At 47.0% G+C, this 13,655-nt stretch overlaps 1 protein-coding gene across 3 annotated transcripts in view; it reads right to left on the reverse strand.

Annotated features, from left to right (window-relative positions):
* Positions 1-13,655, reverse strand: part of ZNF423 (zinc finger protein 423) — a 244,113-nt gene that overhangs the window by 146,501 nt on the left and 83,957 nt on the right. The window lies entirely within an intron of this gene.

Genomic DNA, 13,655 nt, shown 5'->3' on the forward strand with positions numbered 1-13,655 from the left:
TCATACAAAGAGAGTATTCAGATGAGCCACTACACTATCTGGTAATTCTTAGAAACACAGCAGAGGTCACTTGCCACACCAATTTCACCACAGACACCAACAGCACTTCCAGCTGAAAAACAACCTTAGCTTTTCTGAAAGGTTTTCTAAGAAATCCTTTTTTCCTCCTTCAGCAAGCCATGAGTCACTGCTCAGTATAGCACAAACAGCCACCAGATACAGACGCTTAAGTGCCAGAAAACGCTCCACTAGCACACAGAGAGTGTTTCAAGTGGGAGCTTCAAAACGGCCTCCAGAACCACACTCGTGTTCAAAGGAGGTGCTAGAGAGCACGGCTGTGTGAAATTTGGCAATACAGCTTCACTGGCAGGAACAGGGAGGTTAGTTTTGGCTCACATGAGATCCTCCACCCTCTATTTTGCTTTGAACAGTTTTAATGAAAAACTCAAAGTGAGATTCAGCTGCAACCACCAGGTTTTATCTCAGGTTGGTCAAAATCAAAAGAAATCTGATTTCTGTGTGCATAGTGTTGGAGGGGGAATAAGTTTCTCCTTAAAAGAGACTCTGTATTTTGAGTTATCTTTGGAAGAGAAAGTAGCCGGGAGACCTATAATTCTCTCACACATATGCAATGCGTGTAGGGAAGCAAAACACCGATGTGGTGGAGGATGGGGTGAATAGGTAAGTGCATCATCCAGCTTGTAGTACTGGGCAGCAGGCAAGCCTGTCCAATTTACTACTGCCAGAGGAACAGTTAGCCACTCCTCCCGCCTGTTTGCAGCAGCAAAATGAGAAAATGCTGCTCTTCAGCTTCAATAGTCACTTATTTCATTCAGAGAATTTAAGGATGCCTCTAGAAGAGCTACCATGCCCAAACCATTAGAGCTTTGCCTCTTACCATGATGTATTTTGGAAAATCCGGAGCCTCAGAACACGAGAAGTGGAAGGAGAAGGAGGTAAATCACAGTGTGCCGCTTATTCTGGACATGTGGTAGGAGGAAGGAGAGACAAAATCCACTCGTGCCACTTATTCTGACACGTGGTAGGAGGAAGGAGAGACAAAATCCACTTGAGGATGGTGAGAAGGAACACAGGATAAGCAGGACAGCCAGCCCCGCCTTGACAAGCATGCAAGCAAGCTGGCTGACTGCCCCTCCAGGATCTCCAAACACACCAAAGGCAAGAGGTGGTTACAGGCCACTAAGACTTTTTCCACTCTGAAGACCAATGATGTTAAAGGGATGGCTCCCTCCTAAAAAACCCAAAATATCTTGCTAACACAGACCAGCAACATTTACTTCAAGTTTTCTGTTCCCTGTAAAACCAGAGAACGTACACTTAGCTTTCCTCTTTCGCAGACTACACTGAAAATGTCAGAAAAAGGGACAAGCCAGCTTATAAATAATTGCAAAGCCCCTCCTGAAAAAGGCTGAGAGGGAGGTGGGATGAAAGCTCCCAGCCAGGAAAGCTGGGACTGCCAAGGAGCAGCACAGAATAAGGGCAAGGACAGTGTGTGATATCCCAGCTCCATCTGCACGCAGAAATGAAAGGCACTGAGGAAAATATCAGTGTGGGTTATGGCAGGCGTTCCCAGGTGTGGGGGAATCCTCGGGGGAAGAGCACCATCAACAGAAAATACAGCAGACCTTATAAGAGACAGCTGACGTGGCAGATCCTACAAAAGCTTGTCTGCGGTATCTGAACATCTTTTGTTCTCTAGCCCCATTCTTTCACCTGGCAGCTCACAGATGAAAAGACCTGAGAGATGTTCCTGTCACAGGAGACTTTTCCTCAAAAGGCTCCTAAAAGGAGGAGGGACCAGGGTAATGCGGGGTCCACTACAGGGGATGCGTGGCAGGGGAAGCTTTACCCTTCTAATAACGACTCTCCTCCATATCTGGAAATTCTCCCTACCCCTATCCCCTCGCTACCTGCAGAGTGATAACAAAGCCAACACTGTCCATCAAGTCTCAATCTGCAGTGACTCATTTATTCTCAAGAGCCTTGTGTTATTTTTTTTTCAGCCTGGCATCCTAAGAAAACAAGGTTTATGTGATCATATTGCCTGTCATATCTCTTAACTGTTTGTCCCTCCCTATTAACTTCTGAATCACACCGGACTGGGGGTAGAGGGCTCGGAGAGAAATTGAGTTTCTCTTACAGAAATTGAGTTTCTATAAGATCATTGAACCTACCTTTGACTGGGCAGGATAGAAACCCCAGTTCACGTCCCTGCTGAGAGAAAGGCTAAGAACAGAGTCGGCAGCGTTGGAATGAGCTCTTGGACCTGTCCACACGTGTGCCACCCGGCCGACCAGCACGGCTCGTACGTAGAGGATGGGCAAAGGAGCTGAGAGTGCTCTGTGGGGAACAGGGTCAGCTTGGGGGGCTGAGCAGGACTACTACGATGAAGCAGCACAACATCATAGCGAGACCAGCCTCATACATAAGAAAGCTTTTTTTTTTTTCCCTGCCAAATTGCCTGTAACTTCATGACACATCATCAGGGACAAACGCCAACATTTCTCCAGTCCTCACCGAATCCCGTCCGAAGCCACACACAAAACAGCAACCAGTCAGAGTTCATCCGTTAGATCGGCTGCTACAGCTTTGTCTTCCCTTTTGCCCTAAGTGTGGCAAGAAATAGAAAAGTCGCAGTGAAGTCACTTTCTCTCCTGATCTTGCCACTTTCTAGGTTTGCACAATTAACGCAGGGTTTCTTGTAAGAAGTGGAACGTGTGTGATGAATCAAACGTGAGTACTCTGGAAACAGCGTTCCCCTAAGAGCGCAAGGCTTGGCTCCCAAGTGAGTTTGTGACATTGGTAAAAAGCAGCTCTCCGCCCCGAGTGTGCTCTGCAGGGGCATCTTCCTATAGCTACTGCCCAAACTATCGATTTTTAAGGAAAAGTAAAGGAACAAGAAAAATGTCCCTTTTTCCTGCGGCACCACATGATAAATTTCACTCGCCCCATCCTAACTGCTTCTAGTGACAGTGCAGTGTTTGTCTGAATTTTTAACAGATGTTTCTAAGTACTCTTGACCACTTCTCTCTCCTGAGGATTTCTGCAGTGGGATAGCTCTAGATAGTAATACAAACAAAGCTTGTAAGAGGCTCTCGGGGATAAATCTGTAGACACTGCATCTAGGATGGGTGTGGGTATGGGTCCAAGCCTTATGAAACTCTGTAAATATCCTCTAAAGACCAGCAAGCTGGACTGACCCTGCCTGCAGATGTTTTTGAGCTTACCAGCCCCACAGTGAAAAGCAAGACAGCTTACAGATAACTGCAGCACTCCTGAAATAGCCCAAGAGCAGGACTCAAACTGAAAGTTATAAAAGCAGGAATATACTGGAGCAGAAGAGAATAATGCAAAGGATGATGTGTGACGGTGTAGCTCCATTTCAATAAAAAACACCAAAGACGCTGCAGAGGGGACCAAGTCTGGGCTGAGGCAGAATTTCCCAGATGCCAGGTTACCCTTGGGAACGAACACACTGGATTCATCTGACAGGTGTGAAGGTACTCATGCAGTCAGAACACAAATTGCTTTAAAAAAAAAAATAAAATAAAATAAAACCTCGCTTTCATTTTAAAAGAAAAAGAGTATCCTGTGCTAATGCCTGGCAGGGAGGCAGCGACATCTGCCTGAGTTTGTACACGGCCTGAAACAATCAGCGAAAACACGAACCCTTCTTGCCACGCTCATGGCTGCTGGTTTACACGATCAAAATGTGACCGTAGCTATTTCATACCGAAATGAAACCTATTAAAGCCATTGTCAGTGCCTCGCAGCAGCTGAAACTGTTTTTTTTTTAAAAGGTCAGCCTACTAGCTGGAGAGTGAAAACAAGCGAGGCGGCTGTGCCAGCCCTTAGGATGTGGCTGCATCCTGCAGTCTGCTTTTGCATTCCCTTAAATGTCGGGCAAGAAGCAGCAGCGAGGTCTCCGCGGAGCCCGACTGCCCTGCCAGCGGCGGGGGGACAGCGGGGGGGGGCAGCAGGCAAGGGGGCAGCGGGGAGCCGTGGGGCGAGCCCACCCGGAGCCCCCACGGATGCCCCCACCACAGCACGCTGCACCTACCCAGCAGAGAAAGGGATGGCTGTAGAGGACACTGCTTTTTTTTATTTTCAGCCCCATTCAGCTTTGTGGCGGCTGTGTCATTCACAACAATGCCACAGCCCTCCTCCCCCCCACCCCCCAGAAAAACCCATCAAAACCCCCCAACCTGAGAACCGCTTCCCCACAAACGGCACAGCCTATAGCTCCAAACACCCCCACCCCTCCGCGCAGACCAAGCCTCTGCTGTCATCTTCTATATTAGCATTTCTGTTAACCCTTTTGTAAGAGCCTTTGACTCGGTTTCTAAATTCCCCATTCTGAAAAACACTTGTTAAATATTGGCCCTGACTGCTACACAAAGTGATAGCTTGGTAGTCATAACCCACAAGATATATTTAGCTTCACAAACTCATCATCAATGGATTTTGAAAGCATTGTAGCCAACAGACTGGAAACCACATGCAATACAAACACATAATAGAACTTTTAATGTGCAAAGAGACTAAACAAAAAGATCCTTGACCTTCTTGCTTTCCCTTGCATACCATTATCCCCAGCGAGACAGCAAATGGAATGACGTGGAGAGCAACAGCTACCATCAAGCAACTTTGGAAGCCAATTTCTACAGTAGTTAAGCAGTTAATGGCGTTAATCAGAATGATAACTTATTAAATTCTACATTTATGCAAATAGCATTTTGGCATATCACATGGAGACCTGAGTAGCAGAGCTCGCCAGGAAAAGGTCCTAACATCTTTTCCATTTGCTGTTCTTTTTTCTTGTTTTTTTTTTAATACCACATAAAATAGCGTCCGCAATGGTTGGCACATCAGACAAACCACACTTAAATAACAAGCTGTAGTCAGAAATTAATCTCCATCATCCCAAATAGATTAATGAACAAACTGTTTCATTCTTAACCTTTACGAAGCAGGGATTAATCTCTGCAGCTAAATCCAATCCCCATCTTTATCTTTTTAACAAGAAGTTGGCATTTCCTATAGACCTTCCTAAAACAGGCAACGTTTATGAGCAACGAAAACAGCAGATACCCCTAACTCTCTCCGTGCTGCAGTAGCTTGGGTATCGATAGCACAAAAATATAAAGAACCAGAGTATTTTATGACCGTGACATGAAAGGACATTATCTGCGTGCGATGAGATGAATCAGGAAAACTGCAGTTTGCTGTAAGTCCTGCCTACCCTAATCTTAGTTCTGTAAAGCCTAGGTGTAAAACTTAACTGTTTTCCAAAAGAAAAATCTGGCAACGTTTTTGGCCCTGGGTTCGCACTTAAATTAAATGAGGATGAGAGAAGCCGAGGATTGAATAAACAGCTATGAATTGTGCTTTTAATTGCTTTCAAGATGTAAAAAAGAATATCAATGCTTATGCCCACCGTTTTCCCTTTCGTGGGTGCTGTTGTTTAATAGAATTAAATTCTGCACAGAATTTTACCCATTCATTTAGTTCATTCTCTGTCTTGAGGAAAATGAGGTGGGAACCACTTGCTGCAGGACGTTGTGAAAAATGAGTAGTTCACCAATTGAAATTGTACCTCTATTTTGAAAATCAATAATATTGCTTATACACAAGCCCTAACTGTCGGTTTATTGATGTATATGTAAATATACGTGTATCTGGGTACCTTCTCTTTGTTTGTGCAAAGCCTGCAACACAGAATGTTAAAATATCTGTGGAAAAACTAATTGGCCTTTTTTCTCCCCTTTGGGTAAAAATTTCTGGTTTTAAATGAATGTGCAGGTTTCCTGTTGCTGCATGAAGCCTTCTTTTCAAAAATACCGTCACTGGCTAATTCTAGGTTTAATTAAAACAGAATGTTTTATATCACAAACACTTTTTTTTTTTTTTTACAGCATAGATCTTCTTTACCTTAAAGTGATTGCTGGCTGTTGAGAGAAAAGGGAACTTACTTTTTTTTTTTGGTTGGTTTTTTTTTTTATGTTGTTTTTAATTTAGTGAAATAATTCGAAGTTTTACAGCAACTCTCTTTATGGAGTCAACTTATGCAAGCACCGAAGCCTTTCCAGAGAAAACAGGATTCTCCCCACCTCCCTCTGGCTTTTCTCCCTACTGAATGCCATGGCCTTCACTCAACCAAAGGAAATGAAAGACAGACTGAGACAACAGCATCACGTGGGTGAAGGTCAGATTGATTTTCAGCTGTGTGGTGCTGTTTTATCACCCTCAGGACAAAAGTTAAGCCCTTCATTTTTTATTTTTTTTTTCCACGTCTGCTTTAACAGAGCAACTTGTTTTTTCCTGAAATTTTGGTTGGGCTCCATACCACCACAATTATCAAGGACAGCCTAATTTAAAACAGTTGTGGAGATCTTCTTCCTCGGAGTAAAATCCAGAGCAGCCCACACACCACAAGGCTTCTTCTACCCATGAGTTTCCTCTATTCCCTACGTACAAACAGTGACTCCTTGAAACTAGTGAGGTTTCTGCAGTGACACTGGCTGACAGCAGCAGGAGAGCGGGATGCAGCTGCCGGCTGCTCAGCCATGATCCCGGGCACGGGGAGAGGAGCATTCGCTATCTCAAAAGGGGCAAGTTCACAAATGGTTTCTTCTCCCCATCCTCCTTCCCTCCCTCTTTTCCTCCCCCCTCTTGGCTTGGAGTGGCCAAGCTCTCCAAGAGCTGAGCCTCCCGCCTGTCACTCGGTGATCCGGACACGCACGGCCAATTACTGCGCCAGCCACCGGAAAAAACGAGAGTTTTGCTAACTCAGATTGCACTTTTCCCAACTCCAGTACCACTGGCAAAAATCACTCCCCCCAGCTTGCTGTTAAGGGCTGCCTCTCCTCATCCCTCTTTCAATCAAGACTGATGCTGCCCCGCATCAGTAATAACGTTATTTCCAATACAGCAAATTTTAGCTGGTCAGGTTCTTCAAAATGGAGCTGATTAACATACAATGAAGCATTATTGTACATCATAGATATGTATGTGTATACCTAGTCATTGAGAGAAAGAGCATCTTCCCTGTTGATATTTGCGTTTCCAGAGTTAAAACTGGCAGGCAGAAAACACGGTATTCTCTCATTTAAGCCATGAGACAAGACAATCCTACTCACTTTCACTTTCTTTTGGTTTAAATTTTGGGTTATGTTGGTCTTATTCGTGTGAGGAATGCAGCAGGGTTGTGACTGCCTCCTGAAGACGACAACTTATCCTCTCTAAAAGCAAGGAATTCTCTCTCCTTTATTCCTATGTACCAGAGGCTCCAGTCAAAATCAACCCCAGTTAGAGGGGATACCACTGAAACACCTAATGGAATACAATTCCTACACGAAACAGCTCTTGTAAAACAAACCACGGCCAGTGTCTGTAAGAGAGGAAGGAGTAGAGAAGGGCTGTAAGGTGAGATCAAGCAGCTGCCCAGGTTGGATCGGGATGCAGTCTGAATTCAAATTAAATCATTTGTGAGGTTTTTGTGAACAAAGATTTGACTAACACATGTCTTCAGCTCGTCTGAACCTAGCTGAGACTGCATGTGGAGCAGCCTGACTTCTCACAGCACCTAGAATCATGGAATCATGGAATGGTTAGAGTTGGAAGGGACCTTAAAGATCATCAAGTTCCAACCCCCCTGCCCTGGGCAGGGACACCTCCCACCAGACCAGGTTGCTCAAAGCCCCATCCAGCCTGGCCTTGAACCCCTCCAGGGATGGGGCAGCCACAGCTTCTCTGGGCAACCTGTTCCAGTGCCTCACCACCCTCACCTTGAGGAGATCTGCAGATGTTGGACACCAGCACAGACAACGGGGAGAGGGAAGGGAAGAGAGAGGTCACCCCAAGGAGACAACCAGAAGAGCTCACACGAGCAAAATCCCATACGACGCAGAGACAGACCACAAGCTGAGCATCATCCTAAATGTCAAAACACTGTCCTGGAGGCCTGTTGAATTTTTGGCTGATTTTGGCTTCGTTGGTTGCTACGGTTTATGGATGCAGATTGAACAATGCAATTCAAATCTGCTTAGACTACTCTAGTAAATCACCTGCATTCAATTTTGCTGAGAGAAAACCAACACAGGTGTATGTATTTATATTTCTGTAGACTGTGAGGTCATAAAGGGAATTTATTCTACTTCAGTCTTTCCAAATTTTCTAATGAATAATTAGTAGATGTAGATTTCTAAAATGACCATTTAATATAAATTATATCCAATCTCATTTATTTTAAGAGATATCATTAAGTACAAAGTCTGCATGAGTGAACTGAGTTCACTGTAGAGGAAATGACTGGGAATTACGTTCAAAAATCTATTCAAATGTTTAATGTAACAGATTCCCTGGAGAGGAGAAAAGCAATGGGCTTCTTCAGCCTTTCCTTATGTCCTCCTCAGCAAGGCTAACAGTAATTGAGTAGCAACATAAGGAGGAGCCAAAAAGTCTTTCTGCATTATGCTGAGAAAGATTTTGAAGGAAGCCTAGAGAGGTGGACTCACAGACCATGAGGAAACTCACACACCCCCCCCGGTTATAGGTGTCACCAACAATGAAACCCACTCCGATTAATGACCTTGGCTCTTCCACCAATTTCAAGCATGTTACTGGGCAAACTGGTGAAGCCATAATTACAGTCATTTTCATCCAAAACAAGCCAGGCTGTTAAGAGGGATTATTCTCACCCAAACCCTGACCTCTTGGTTCCCCCACCTTGGGCAGCTCCATAGGGCACCAGATCCAGGAGACAAACCTTGTATCAGCATAAGGTAGGAGACAGAAAGAAGGAACACCCCTTCCAGTAACAGTCAAAACTCAAGCCAAATTAGAGCGATGACTTCTTAAATTCACGACGATTAAACTAGAATAGTACTTCCCTGTGTCAGAAAGGACTTGCTAGCCAAATTTTTTAAAGAGTATGAAGTGCTCACATGCCCTAGGAAGTATTTAACACAAACAGACCAAGTGCCTTGAAAACCCCAGATCAAGTTTTTTTTAGTTAAGGCAATGAAAGCTGGTTGTAATAAGCAAGAAGTTTGAATAACATTGCCTATACTTAATACACCTTATTTAACGTAAATTTCTACTGAATATATTTCCAAAAATATTGAATTAAATATGAAATCTATTTTTAAAATTCACCTTACCGCTAAAAGCATCTATTAAAATTACTTCAATGAAACAGCATTCAAGAGGTACGTACCTCTTGCCAAAGCTTTGAAGGAAGTCAGAAGCCGCTTAGACCTCTGGTGGAGGTCTTCTGCTGTGCAAACCCACTGTGGGGAGCAACAGCCTCTGCGGCAGGTGTAGGGAAAATATTTCCCTTATTCAATTTATTTGACTGGTTCAGTCCAACAACGAGTACTTTCAGAACAGAGAAACTATTTGGCAGACGAGCGCTAATTTGCCTCTTGCCAACGCGCAGCAAAGAAAGGCGTAAGAGCCCTACGGGGAGCGCAGGCACCCGGTTGAGGTTGTCCACGGGAGGCCACGTACCTTGGTGGATCCATCCTGCTCAGAAGGGACGGCCGTGGTGCACGGCTGAGGGCTGTCAGCCGGCGGGGGTGACACCACAGAGCCCTCCCTGGGGTGGGGGCTTGAGGCAGGCTGAGCCCCGGGCTCCCGGAGCCAGAGGCCATGCGGAGATGCTCTAGCGAGCGCTCCCAAAGCCAGCCAGCTGAAGAGGACCAACCCATGCTGGCACGTTTCCCTCAAGCCAGCCGGCACTGGGGGGTGGAGGCTGCTTTCTGGCTTCCCCAAGCCTGGAGCACAGTTAATAACATGCCAGCTGTATCTGCAGACAAGCCAAGTTTAATGAGGCTACAACAAAAGCATTCAAATATGCACTACAGAACTTCTGTGGGGATTTTTTTCTAGAGCTTGTTTTAAAAAAAAAAAAAATGAAAGATAGGAATTCTTGACAATGTTTGTACACACACTTCCCTTAGTTTTAATTGATTTTTTTTTAAAACCCATTTATATTCTACTTATTCAAAGAAATCAACATTAGAAAGACTTTTTTAATCCCACTACTTCCAGCAGCAAAATTATGTTGTGTGATGAGTGCTTGAAATGCACTGCTGGTTGCTTTTTTCTTAATAAACATTGAAGTCTTAATTGTTTTTCCCCTACATGGCCAGACACCATCTTTCTGTCTGCCGGGTCTTCACACCAGGACAAGTACTACCCCTCACCTCCTGCTCGGGAACCAGGACAGACATGCAAACATGACCACATCTGAAGCACCAGTGAAGAAAGAGATACCTTGCCCACTTGCTGTCCTACCAGCCAGGCTCTACCATGTGCCTCGGTCTCTTATTAATCTGGGTCAAGATGCAGGAGGTATCAGTAAGAGGATTGCAAATATGGACTTGGAGACAGCAAAAGAAGTCTGCTCGGGCATGAGTGAGTGGAGAAGGTGGACAAGGGGCAATCACTCACTGTCTTCTCCACCAGAAGAACCAGAAAGTATCAAATGAAAGCAAGTGGCAAAGCTGAAGTGAAGAAGAGGGGATACTTCTCCCCAGTGCATAACTGAACTCTGGGTTCCCACCATGGGGAATGCTAAATGCACACCTTGCTTCAACAAGAAACTTCAAAGTGGAAATTCATGGAAGAAGATTATCTGAGGAACTTAAATGAAAAGCACCAAGAAATGCCCAGATAAGTTTGTGGACAGCTAGGAGAATATTCTGGGGAAATGGTGCTATGGGACCATCAGGCTGGCTCAGTACGGCCATCCTTATTATGAGGACTACTTACCCACTGGTCTGCTAAAGGAAAGAAATCAGGGAAAAAAGCACTTTCAGAATGCCTCTCGTTCACTGTTCATATCTGCAGTGTGAAGATCTTGACGGCTCTGAATCCGCCAAGGCTGTTGATACGGCCAAGATGGTTTTGTCCCTCAACAGCCCTCAGGAAGGCAACGCACGCCCTTCGGCAGCGCCCTTGCCACAAACAATCTATGCTCTTGTCTGTCTGAGGCAGGACAACCCCAGCACATCCTCCACCGAGCTCTCTAAGGCATTATTAAAGGCCACTGTGTAACAAGCCCGCATCTGTTGTAGTCTCCAGGCAATCCTCACCGCAGTTCTGAATTGAGTCTCACATATTGGGTTTTCTCTACAACCCCCCAATGCTGGGACAGCAGTGATCCTCCTTCCCGCGGCCACGGCTGCCCTTGCAGCACTCAGCAGGCTCCAGACCTGGAAGGAGCCCTTCCACTCCAACCCCTCCCTCCTCTTCTTCAAAAAACATCTATTATTTACTTAGATTTCTGGGGTTTTTTGCTGAAATACAACCCTGCCCTCCTCAGACCCGCACAATACTCCCTCTGCTGTACCACGGCGATGGATTACCCTTTTCAAACAGAAATCTGAAGTGGGGGGAGAAGGGGAGGTAGACCCCCAGTGCCCCAGAAGGGCTGTGTGAGCCCCGGGGTGGTGCAGGGGGGGAGCCAGACGGGCTCCAGCTCCCAAACACGGGACCTGCCACAGGCAGGAGCTCTCACAGCCAGCACCTGGCAGCTCGCTCCTGCTTCGCAGCATTTGGGGTGCTTCGGTCTTTGTTCATCACCCCATTTCTGATGCAGCAACGTATCAGGCAGCGAGAGTGGCTTTTGAGGCAGCCAAGCACCAAATTGTTCAAGACGTGCTTTCTTTAAGAGGCCTTGTTTAAAACATGCACCCAATTTCTCTTCTGTCCATTTCCACGAATACCTGTGCTTCCTTTGCAGGCTACTTTTTGAACTAGATAAAAGTAGATAAAAGAACTCAATTAAAGTAGCAAGAACGCAACAGTCCCTTGCCGATACAAGCATGCTAACATGTCATCCTCAGCTCCTCTCTGGGCCATATATTTAAAAAAGGACAAGGAAAAACCTTCTTCCTGCATGAAGAACACATGCTGCTTGAGGACAGACATCACCATCCCTAGGAAAGGTTCGTGCAGCCTCAGGATGCACAGCCCACGATGACAGGGAGGCTGGGAAAGGGGTAGGGACAGCTCATTGCCTCCCCTCCTACCAGGGGTGGGTTTTTTTTTGGTTATATGCAACCAAACCAGCCGCAGCCGTGCTGGCAGCGCTCCTATCTGCACGCACAGTGCCTGGTGCTGCCTCCCTTGCCACCCTCCCCGGGGGAACCCGGACACAAAGGTGGCGGTGGCGATTTGCGGGGGGCGGCGCGCTGGCACGCTCTTATCGGCGAGCACACTGCCCAGCTCCTGCGAGGCTGGGGAGCTTGCCGGGGGGCTCACCACCATGCCCCCGCCACAGGAGACCCTCCATGAGGCCACAAAGCATATCCAGAGCTGGGTGTTTATGGCCAGAAAAGCATTGTTTTAAATTCACACATCCCGTACCCACCCCCCCGGCAAACCCCTGGAGGATCACCGAGGCTCAGCCCCGGCAAACGCCTCCCCCGTGGCGATGGAGGGAGCGGAGGAGCCCGGGGCTCTCACCTACCTTGGGCTGCCGGACGACCCTCCGATCTGCCAGGTGAGCAAGGCTGTTAGGGAGCACATAACACTTTGCACAACTTCCACAAATATATGCAATGCGTTAAAGGCTACACTAAGCAGCCCCCACTCGTGGCACACACCCTGCGTGGGTGCAGGGCCAGCACTGGTGGCCACTGCCAGTGTCCCCCGGCAAGCAGCAGCTCAGGAAACACCTTGCACAGGATGCACTCCCAAACCACCATATCAGCAAAGGTTACCCCGTGCCTTGTTTGTCTTTTCAATTTGCAGCTGCGCTTCTGTTTTGAACTTCAGGTCCAAATTCAGAGACGGGAATATGCTTTACCTTCTACATGATAAACACATATTTCACTGAGCACCTGCCTTAGAAAGGCAGGCAGCCCAGCACCTCACCAGCACACTGATCCTCTGCTGCATGTAGGCACAAGTCCACAAGAACCTGTTTAGAAAGGCCTGCAGTGACAGGACGAGGGGAAATGGCTTCAAGCTGGAGGGGAACACATTTAGACTGGAGATGAGGAGAGGGTTCTTCACTGTGAGGGTGGTGGAGCACTGGAACAGGTTGCCCAGGGAGGTGGTTGAGGCCCCTTCTCTGGAGGTATTCAAGGAGAGGCTCGACGAGGCCCTGGGCAACCTGGTCTAGTTGGGGGTGTCCCTGCTGACTGCGGGGAGGTTGGACTAGATGACCCTTAGAAGTCCCTTCTGGCCTGGGCAATTCTATGATTCTAAGTCCTGGAAAGAGCCTCCTCACAGGCTGGGTGGGAACCTCCAGGTAAACTCAAACATCCCCTGGGATGATGGAGCCCAGGTGGAGATGGACCATCCAGCCAAGCAGACCCCTGCAATAACCCAGGGTTTTGGAGCTCTCGGCACAGATGGGCACAAATACTGACTACAGGGAGGCATGGAAAGTGCTGGGCACCGTGGCCAAGGTGGCTGCCCGAGCCCTGGGGAGCCCTGCTGCCCCTGCACCCGGCGAGGGGACACCTGGGACAAGCTAAGGACGGGAGCCTGCGCTCAGAGCCCTCCGAGTGATTGACAATAAAAACACTGCCCCGGTGCCCATTTTCAGATCCAGACAGCGAGAACGGAGGACTCCAGGGAAAATCCATGTTTTTACAGTTTGTGATATTACTGAGCTT

This window comes from Calidris pugnax, unplaced genomic scaffold (genome assembly GCF_001431845.1).
Source record: "Calidris pugnax isolate Ruff unplaced genomic scaffold, ASM143184v1 scaffold28, whole genome shotgun sequence".
Taxonomy (NCBI): Eukaryota; Metazoa; Chordata; class Aves; order Charadriiformes; family Scolopacidae; genus Calidris; species Calidris pugnax.